Genomic DNA, 10,702 nt, shown 5'->3' with positions numbered 1-10,702 from the left:
ATCTTCAACTTTTGAAAATAGGAAGCGCCCCCAGCTGTATTCTTCTGCCTCCTCTCCACTTAAATGGGAATTCATACGGCTGGTCTGCCGGGACTAAGCTTGCGCGGTGATTGGAGCGGGAAGCGGGAGAGCTCTGAAATAGCAGCGCTGTACTTTTCGTGCAGAACATTGCTTTTGGAATTTCATATTCGCATGTAAATATTTAGGACGTCCGCTAGATGACACGGATGCCTGCCTATCGCGCCGTGACCTTTTCGCTGATATCGCAGTGAGTTCGTCAAGGACCTCTAAAGTGGAGCCATGGCGATCTCGGCGGCTCGTCTCAAGGAGGATCGGCGGTTCGGGGTTGATTCCCGTTGGAGCTGGGTCACGGCATGCTTCATAGGCTGGGTGATGTTCATGGGGATGATTTCTCAACAATCCATGGGCGTTCTTTTCTACGGCATCATCGACGGATTTGGTGTCAGCAGAGAGCAAGCGGCCTGGCCTCTCGTTTTCTCCGGAGCTTGCACCTCATTGGCAGGTACGAAGACTTGCAACGAATTTTTTCTGAGGGGCAAAAAAGCGAAAAACATAACTAAACCTTTCGAAGAGGAACTTACGTCTTTGCCACCAAAAACCACTCCTGCATATGATATATATACTGTAATGGATATCGGCAGAGCAAATTCCGACCCCCAGATTTATAGTAACGCATATTAAAATCTCAAAGACAAGGCGCTTCTAGTGTCCTTTAATTCACAGAGGCCCATCATAGATAAAACTGAACCCAAGAAAGACTGCTGAGTAGTCAAAGAGGATGACCAGGGACTAGGGGTGTGCGAATATTCGAAAATTTCGAATATAATTCGAATAGTATATTTTTAGTATTCGTATTCGATTCGAAAACTAAGTATTCGTGTTGTTTCGAATATTCGATCCGACGCGAATATTCGTACCCAGCCGAATATTATATTGCGAGCAACGGCGTTCATTTCGGTCCGCAAGTCCTAACAAAAGAGACATAACAATATAGCGGCGCCCAGTGCAATGCGTAACGTTGGGCCATGCAGTAGCTGACTACGCTGGCGAGCTTCTTTGTGGCTATGCCTGCGAAGCTGGTATAGTCAGAGCTCTGCACGAAATACCTCGCAATACGTGCCAGTTTAGTGCCAAGTGAGAGGGCATTTTTGTGGATGGAGAAGTCGCTTCAGCTAGAAGGGAACTAGCTACTTCTTGCTGACCGTGTGGAGCAGCCGGTTTTCCTTCACGACAACCTTTTATGTTCATCCTAGCAACGCGCTTTTGTACTTATGGCAAGCTAGCCTTAATCAATGCTGTGTACTAGCCATCTTCTCTGATATTTCCACTCTTCTATGAATAATGTTCGAGACTTTGATACTTTTTGTGCAGCCACACACATCTTTTGTGTTCATTTCATCACTGATAGCTGAACTGTGATGTTCTTGGGTGCTCAAATAATGTTTTGTAGTGGTTAAATGCATCTGTGCTTGATTATTCGATATTCGATTCGACATTCGAAACCAAGTATTCGTATTCGATTCGTATTCGAAAAATTTGATATTCGCACACCCCTACCAGGGACCAACCTCGCTGGATGCGTGCTTCATAATTATTGAAGCTGACATTTTTATTTGTTATTGATCGGCGCTTTTGTTAATGTGACACCTACGACTTTCCGAGATTCTGTGAGATCACTGTAATCGCGACCCATTCGGGCGCATTGAGCGCGCTGTCACCTGGTACTTTTTTCAACTGCGCGGGCTCTCGCTTTTCCCGAATAAATACGGCCCCGCTAAGTCTATGTTGCTGGAAGCGCCTGAGTTGGACAATGGGAGCTCCACAACTTTCCTATTGACACCTGAACGTTTCAAGCCATATTGAAAAATTTAATTTTTTTTAACTCCACTAATTATTGAAGTAGGACGAGCGAAAAAAAAATGCTACTGAAACTTTAGATAAACCCTAATATCGTCGACGTTATTTCAGTTCTGAAGAGCGGTTAGGTTTTGAAAATCTTGGTCCAAGTAGTTGGGACACTTGGACCAAGTGTCCAAGTGTAGCTGGGTCCAAGTAGCTGGGACAGGATAGTTAAAAATTACAAGCTGCAGCCAGGCATTCAGCGATGTAGTGTCAGGTTTAAAGCTTTGTGCAGTACATACTGGAGACTATGTAGCCACCTGAGGTAAAAATACTATGCACTAAAGCCACAAACGCCCAGATAAACAAGCTCTCTTTATGATCTAACAAGAATAGTAATTTCCCGTTCAGACAGAATGGTCTCTACGACCAAAGTGCCTCTCAGTGGAAGGAGGTTTGACGAAAATAAACCTGTTCAGTTAAGCCGTCAGAAATATTTTCACGTAACATCACAATGCAAAATAGGAAAACAAAGCTGGTATGATAAAAGCGGCGTCTTGAAGTAATCTTGGAACAACGAAATAGGCATAAAAATTTTGACACACATGTTTTGAAACTTGAAAAGCGCAAATGTTTTGAAATGCCGCTTTCCGTCCCTAGTTAGAACGACAAGGGGTACAGGAGAAATACGTTAACTGACCCGCAGTATATCTCAACAAGTAAAAACAACTACTTTCCGCGACTTACACGAGACCATCACAGCTAACAGCAAAATATCAATTTGAAGAAAACTGACCCACCGACATTTTAGTCGAATCCTTCTATAAGGTTATATAAGTCGCATGAAAGCACAGAGATAAGAACTGTTTCTTTGTGGGTGCCTGATGAAGATGCAGCGATGGCGTAGAGGTAGAGCATCCGCCTCGCGTGCAAGAGGACCGGGGTTCGAATACCGGTGCCACGCAATTCTCCACCGGAATAAAAAAAAATAAAACATTCCGCGTGTCGATGGAACTGCATACCCAGGCTTGGAGTGCGGCCTGATTTCGGTGACCAGAACCGACAACGCACTTCCTCACCAGAACAGGATTTGGCCACCCTGGTGTAGTACACGGCCATAACCTTCTATGAACAAACCAATTATCCCTCGGCCCTCAGTCCCCAGCAGCTGCGGAGCAACTGACCAAGGCGGCCGTCAGATCTGTGACGCAGCGGAGGGTGCTAAGAATCTCTGGCTCCGGACAGGCCGCAATTGGAAACTTAACCTGGCAACGTTTAACGCAAGAACCTTATCAAGTGAGGCTAGCTTAGCAGTGCTATTGGAGGAATTAGCTGGTATTAAATGGGATGTCATAGGGCTTAGTGAAGTTAGGAGGACAGATGAGGCGTATGCAGTACTAAAGGGCGAGCATGTACTGTGCTATCGTGGATTAGCAGATAGGCGAGAACTAGGTGTGGGATTCCTCATTAATCAGGATATAGCTGGCAACATCGAAGAGTTTTACAGTATTAACGAGAGAGTGGCAGCTATCGTAATTAGGCTTAATAAGAGGTACAAGCTGAAGGCGGTGCAGGCCTACGCGCCTACATCAAGCCATGATGACCAGATAGTTGAAAGCTTCTATGAGGATGTGGAATCGGCAATGACCAAAGTAAAATCACAGTACACTGTACTGATGGGCGACTTTAATGCAAAGGTAGGTAAAAAGCAGGCTGGAGACAAGGCGGTAGGTGACTATGGCATAGGTTCTAGGAACAGTAGGGGAGAGTTATTAGTAGAGTTCGCAGATAGAAATAAGTTACAGATTATGAATACCTTCTTCCACAAACGAGCAAACCGGAAGTGGACGTGGAAGAGCCCCAATGGCGAGACGAAAAATGAAATATACTTCATACTGTGTGCACACCCTGGCATCGTAGAGGATGTGGAGGTCCTCGGTAAGGTCCGTTGCAGCGACCACAGAATGGTAAGGTCTCGTGTTAGCTTAGATTCGAAGAGGGAACGGAGGAAACTGGTGAAGAGAAATGCTATTAACGAGTTAGCATTAAGAGGGAAGGTAGAGGAATTCAGAATGTCGCTGCAAAACAGATTTTCCGCTTTAACTGAAGAAGACGACCGTAGTGTTGAAACAATGAATGATAATCTTACAGCTATCGTTACAGAGTGCGCCGCAGAAGTAGGTGGTAGGGTTGTTCGACAGGATACCAGCAAGCTATCTCAGGAGACTAAAGATCTGATTAAGAAACGTCAAAGCATGAGGACGTCTAATCCCACAGACAGGATAGAACTCGCAGAGCTATCGAAGTTAATAAATAAGCGCAAGGTAGCCGACATAAGAAAGTTTAACATGGAGAAAATCGAGCGTGCTCTAAGGAACGGAGGTAGCCTAAAATCAGTGAGGAGAAAACTGGGCATAGGTAAAAACCAGATGTATGCGCTAAAAGAAAAACAGGGCAATGTCATCAGCAATATGGATAAGATAGTTGAATTAGCCGAAGAATTCTACAAAAATTTATACAGTAGCGAATATAATCATCAAGTTACTGAGGGAGGCAGTCGAGCACAGCAATGGGACATCCTACCAGTAACGAAGGAGGAAGTAAAGAAAGCATTAGGAGCACTGCAAAGAGGGAAAGCAGCTGGTGAGGATCAGGTAACAGCAGATTTGTTGAAGGACGGAGGAGAGATTCTGCTACAAAAACTAGCCACCCTGTATACGCAATGCCTTGTGACCTCGAGAGTACCAGAAGCTTGGAAGAACGCTAACATTATCTTAATTCATAAGAAAGGAGACGTCAAGGACTTGAAGAATTACAGACCAATCAGCTTATTGTCCGTTGCCAACAAGGTATTTACTAAGGTAATCGCTAATAGAGTCAGGACAACCTTGGACTTTAGTCAACCAAATGATCAGGCAGGCTTTCGTAAAGGATACTCGACAATAGATCACATTCACACTATCAATCAGGTGATAGAGAAATGCGCAGAATATAACCAACCCCTATATATAGCCTTCATTGATTACGAGAAAGCATTTGACTCAGTGGAAACCTCAGCTGTCATGCAGGCATTGCGGAATCAGGGTGTAGAAGAGTGCTACGTGAAAATATTGGAAGATATTTATAACGACTGCACAGCTACTATAGTTCTTCATAATGTAAGCAATAAAATTCCAATACGGAAAGGTGTCAGGCAGGGAGACACGATCTCCCCAATGCTCTTCACTGCCTGCTTACAGGAGGTATTCCGGGGACTGGAATGGGAACAGTTCGGGATAAGAGTTAATGGAGAATACCTGAGTAATTTGCGATTCGCTGAGGACATTGCCTTGCTAAGCCACTCAGGACAAGAACTGCAAAGCATGATCAATCAGTTAGACAGGCAGAGCAGAACAGCGGGGCTAAGAATTAACATGCAGAAAACCAAAGTAATGTTCAACAGCCTAGCAAGGGAACAGCAGTTCGCCATTGGTAGCGAGGTGCTGGAAGTAGTAAGAGAATATGTCTACTTAGGGCAGGTAGTGACCGCAGATCCGGATCATGAGAGGGAAATAACTAGAAGAATAAGAATGGGGTGGAGCGCATGTGGCAGGTTCTCTCAGATCATGAATGGTAGCTTACCAATATCCCTGAAGAGAAAAGTATACAACAGCTGTATCCTACCGGTACTCACCTATGGGGCAGAAACGTGGAGGCTAACTAAGAGGGTTCAGCTTAAGTTAAGAACAACGCAGCGAGCTATGGAAAGGAAAATGATAGGTGTAACGTTAAGAGATCGAAAGCGGGCGGAGTGGGTGAGGGAACAAACGCGGGTTAAAGACATCTTAGTTGAAATCAAGAGGAAGAAATGGGCTTGGGCAGGGCATGTAATGCGAAGGCAAGATAACCGCTGGTCCTTAAGGGTAACGGAGTGGATTCCAAGAGAAAGCAAACGTAGCAGGGGACGGCAGAAAGTTAGGTGGGCGGATGAGATTAAGAAGTTTGCGGGGACACAGTGGCGGCAACTGACTAAGGACAGGGTTAATTGGAGAGACATGGGAGAGGCCTTTGCCCTGCAGTGGGTGTAGTCAGGCTGATGATGATGATGATGTAGATTACTATGGCTGTCTTTTCCTGACCTCTGATTTACCTAGAAATTCAACAATTAACCAAGCAGGAGCTCTTGAACAAAATAGAGTAGATTGAAAAAAGAGCGAACTGTAGCATGCTTTCGTCGTTATACCACTTCATCAATAGAATATCTTCATTTCCTACATGCTTCTTTAATACCTTAGCATGAGTGCCGAAACAGTAGTGCCTAAAGGTGGTCTACGCGTGCTCATTTTATATGCAGCCGAAGACAAAAAATCTAATTAAAACGCATCAACCTATTTCACTGCTTACTGCGTATAATAAGACGTTTACCGGCAGGCCCCTTGACTAACACATATTGACGCTTATATAGCACCAATTATAAGAGAACTGATGCTTTCGTCTTTATGCGCAACTCAATTCATAGCGTCCAAAACTGAAATAAGCTATCAATGAACGTCACAAAAAGAAATATGCAACAAAGGAAGCTGTATTATTAGGAAATTATAGTGATATCTTGTTTGTATTTTCAGGACCTGTCATGGGGTATTTTTGCCAGCGTTTCTCTTGTCACACCGTTTTATTGGGCTCTTCGATCGCTGCAGCAGTTTCCCTTTGTGCCTGCTGCTTCACCGACAACATACTCCTGCTCACCTTCTTCTTCGGCTTCGTCCAAGGTAACAAGAAGTACTGGTTCTACTAAGCGTTGTCAAACATCAGTTTCCTCTTCCGTTGTCACGGCTGCCGCCCTGTGGCCAGTAATAGGTTTCTATACAAACAAACATTATCATCAGCAAGCAACGCTGTGCGATGAGGCAGGTGGAATTTCTGCGGCGGCTCCTCGACATTCTGCACAGTCTCGCCAAACTACGACTAGATACTGGCTGCATCAACCAGCGGCTTCCGCTAGCCCTAATTCGCACTGTGCTAGGAGTCCATTTGCACTTTGCACTTAATGAATGCAACTCATCGGGTGTTGTGTTCAAAAGGGCAGACGCGTGGGATGACAAGAATCTGCGCGACGCTAAATCTGTGTTGTGCAAACACCTACGCCACATCGCTGGCGCTGTTTGCTGCGCAGAGAAGCGGATCGCTCCACAATCCTCAACGTGCTTTGTTTTTAACAAATCATCAGACGGATTTCCGAGTGCTCTTGAGACATGCCACATTTCGTTAGGAAGCCGGATTCCCAGTGTTCCATTCATGTACTTTTCCTCCCACTGAGGACGAGAAACCTCTGAAAGCAATATCTACGAGTGCCTTCGCTACTCGGCAAGCCTGGGGCTGTGCAGTATTCCCTGGTCGGGGCAGGTAATTTAGCAGAACGCATACAAATTTTATCTTTTAAAGGTGTGCGTAAGTGCCAAGAAACAACGAGAAGGATGGAGCAGCTACACAGAAACATAGAAGAAAGCCATACGTATTATGTACAAGAAACAGGGATGTGTTTTGACCCGCCACGGTGGCTCAGTGGTTAGCGCGCTCGGCTAGTGAGCTGGATTTCCCGGGTTTGATCCCGGCCGCGGTTGCTGAGTTTCGATGGAGCCGAAACGCAAAAGGCGCCCGTGTGCTGTGCGATGTCAGTGCAGATTAAAGATCCCCAGGTGGTCGAAATTATTCCGGGGGCCTCTTCTACGGCACCTCTTTCTGTCTTTTTTCTTTCACTCCCACCTGCCTCCCTTAACTTACGGGGGTGTTGGGGTGTGAATAAAAAACATAGATGCTAAAAAGTTCTATGCCAGGTATTACCCAACGCCTCTACTGGCTTTTTGTTTTATTACTTGACTTGAAGCCCATTTTCTTTGGTCAGACGTGCTGAGTGTATCCGTATAATGTTACGGACACTACAATACCTAACTAGTTTTCATTCAGCGGAAAAGTTCGCAGCGAATGTGTTATTTAAGATGCCACACCGACTGTGGAAATTTTGCATCATTGTGGTGATATCGCAGTGCTATTATCTTTGTTTCGCGACCAAATTAAAGTAATGAATGGCGAAATATATTCATTACCACCGACGCTGATACCATCGCTCAGTGCAACAATAAGCAAAGCGCATGCGCGATGATTGTGTTGCACGGCGAATTATGGGACACCAAGCGCATAGGCAACGTGGCTATTCGAACGTATTTAGAAATTACATCGCCCGGATACAGTCTTCGTCACTCCAGTCAGTGGCTCGGGATTAAATGTTTTATGAAGCTTCTGCGCGGGCTTTAGTGGGCCGTATTTTTTTGTCCACACTTCAGAATGTAATTTTTTTTGCTGCTGGTTGTGCGTCTCTTCATTTATGCTAGCAATTTTCACGCAGGAACGGCGCTCTCAGGCCACTACGTCGCTTGCAACGTCCTTGTGTCGCAGCGATTTGAAAGGTACCGCGTGACTGCCTGCAGCCTAATCTTCTTCCTGTACGGACTCAACATGCTGCTGGCACCACCACTGGTCGAACTGTTTCGCTCAACCTACGGCATTCGTGGAACATTCCTTCTGTTGGGTGGCCTGTCAATGAACGCTTGTCCGGCAGCCATCGTTCTCCGAAGCCCGGAATGGCTTAAAAGTGCAGGACACTTCTCAGCCGATGATGATAATGACACTTTGGATGAAACGGCAGCTGTGAGGAGCGGCAATGCGTCGTTTGAAAATGGACCACTCGTGAAAATTGCTCACGAAAGAGAGGAACGAACTTCCCAGGATCCCAAGTTAGCGCAGACTTTCGAGCCTCCACCGGCACAAAGTAACCTGAGGAGACTTCATCGCGCTTATTTATAGTTAACGCTGCGGGCGAAGCGAGCCGGGCAGAAAGAAGGAAACCAAGGAAGCCCAGCCCCTATATCTAGAATAATTTTAAGTGTGCCGTTCACCATTCATGCCATGACATTCACCGTCCTTATGTTTGGGATGGCAAGCTTTCTTTTGCTGTCGGTGGACATTGCTAAAGATAGAGGAGTGCCACCTTCTCTTGCCGTTTTCCTCACGACATCGTTTGCTGTTGGAGACATCATCCTCCGGCCATCCAGTGGCTTGATTATTGACGCTAACTTCTTAAGCCTTGAAGCCGTGATGTTCCTAGGATTCTTCCTCCAAGCGGTAGCCTTCGAGCTATTCATATGGTTTGCCAAACTTCCGATCATGCTCGCCTGCTCAGTGCTCATAGGCATCAGCAACGGATGCAGGGCGCCACTGCAAGCTCCAGCACTCGTCAAGGACTTTGGAATTGACGCGTTGCCCCTTGCGATGGGTGCAGTAACATTCTGCAATGGCCTGGCGCTCCTTACAAGACCCCCATTAGTAGGTAAGTACAGTGTTAGTTTTTTTTTCTTTTTTTGACATCGATCGAGGCCTAGAGGATTGCTTTAACTGTACACATTGTAGGCATGAGTTAGAGCCTTTCGAATAATAACTATAATTCCCTGTTCTTTTCTTTTCAAAGAATTTTTCGTGTACTTCTCTGCTTGAAAGACACACCAAAGGGACGAGCACGAGAGTGTTATCATGATAAAGTGTTCCCAGAACAATATTCTTTTAGACGCTGCAATACCGGAAATCTCTTATCAAGCCGACCTGCTGCACGATTGCCCAGTTTTGAATCCATGCGTACAAATCAAAGATGCCTTAAACTCTCTTAGCTGGAAGATTGCATGACACCGCCGCCAAGGGCCGACTATTCCTGTGTAAAATCAGTCTGGGGCTTCCTGTGGGAAGACGTAAAATGTACTTCCGTACATACTCGTAGTCACAGCTCCGAAATCCCAGCCTGTTGCTGCTTTAGCTGTGAATAAGAGTTATCCGAGTGGCTACATCGTGACACGAATAATAATAGCGAGTACTAATCAAGACAAGAGAATAATCAAGTAAGACATAGATTAGTAAAGAGAGATGGGAGGTGATCGTTAAATGATACAGTTAATTGCAAAAGCTGTCTCCAATAACGCACACCTGCTCTTCTAGGAGGCGCATCGTTGTGAAGCGCTCCTGATTATTTTAGCACACTGGGGGTACGTTAAAACACGCACAGAAATGACTGTTGCACTCGCACGTGTATGCGAATTTCGCAGGTTACTGCCGCGATGTCCTTGGATCCTACGACTTGTTTCTTCACCTGCTGGTCGTTGCGAATGTGGCCCTTTGCGGAGCGTGGGTCCTGAAATACTTTTCCCGGAGCCGGCAATAAAGAAATACTACGATTTTCATCCCACGCATACCCGACTATTTGCAGCTGATGAAAGGGCCTTGTTTTTAGTGTTTTTTGCATAATAGTGGCAAAAAAATTAGCTGCGGTTCAACTACCCTTGAACCTGCTAAAATAGCGAAAACTACGGCGTATTGGTAAACTGTACGCGGCTTGGCATCTGTAACATTCAGTGTGTTCCGGACACTGGGCAGCCAGCACGCCCACCCTGTCACCCTGGCAGGTGGCCATTAATGGTTGATCGCGAAAGTTTGCTCACCAGTTAACACTGCTGTCTATTTGCTGCAGTTCCGCGTGTCTGCCATAACGTTGTAGGCGCTAACGCATGCAACCCACATTTCTCTGTCACCACCCCACTTATTTCAAAACGCGCTTACGGCGTCCGCTCACCCGATAGTAACTTCCTTTCCTTAAAATCGTCGAAGTCTGAAACGTTGTCAACACCATCGCCAATGAATACAATGAACGCCGACGGCCCATGGGTTCAGTGCCGCGTTTCTTCCATAACGTTGTCCATAACCCGTTAGAGTGATAAAAAACAACTTTTATATACTAGCAATACATCTACTACACATCTTTAAC

The 10,702-nt window shown here is 45.7% G+C and overlaps 1 pseudogene; it reads left to right on the top strand.

Annotated features, from left to right (window-relative positions):
• The first annotated feature begins 291 nt into the window (after positions 1 to 291).
• On the top strand, positions 292 to 10,102 carry LOC149333149 (monocarboxylate transporter 3-like; annotated as a pseudogene).
• The last annotated feature ends 600 nt before the right edge of the window (positions 10,103 to 10,702 follow it).

This window comes from Amblyomma mixtum, chromosome 8 (genome assembly GCF_055824585.1).
Source record: "Amblyomma mixtum isolate Tamu chromosome 8, ASM5582458v1, whole genome shotgun sequence".
NCBI lineage: Eukaryota > Metazoa > Arthropoda > Arachnida > Ixodida > Ixodidae > Amblyomma > Amblyomma mixtum.
Note: the sequence above shows the minus strand (reverse complement) of the source record. Positions and strands in the feature narration are given on the sequence as shown.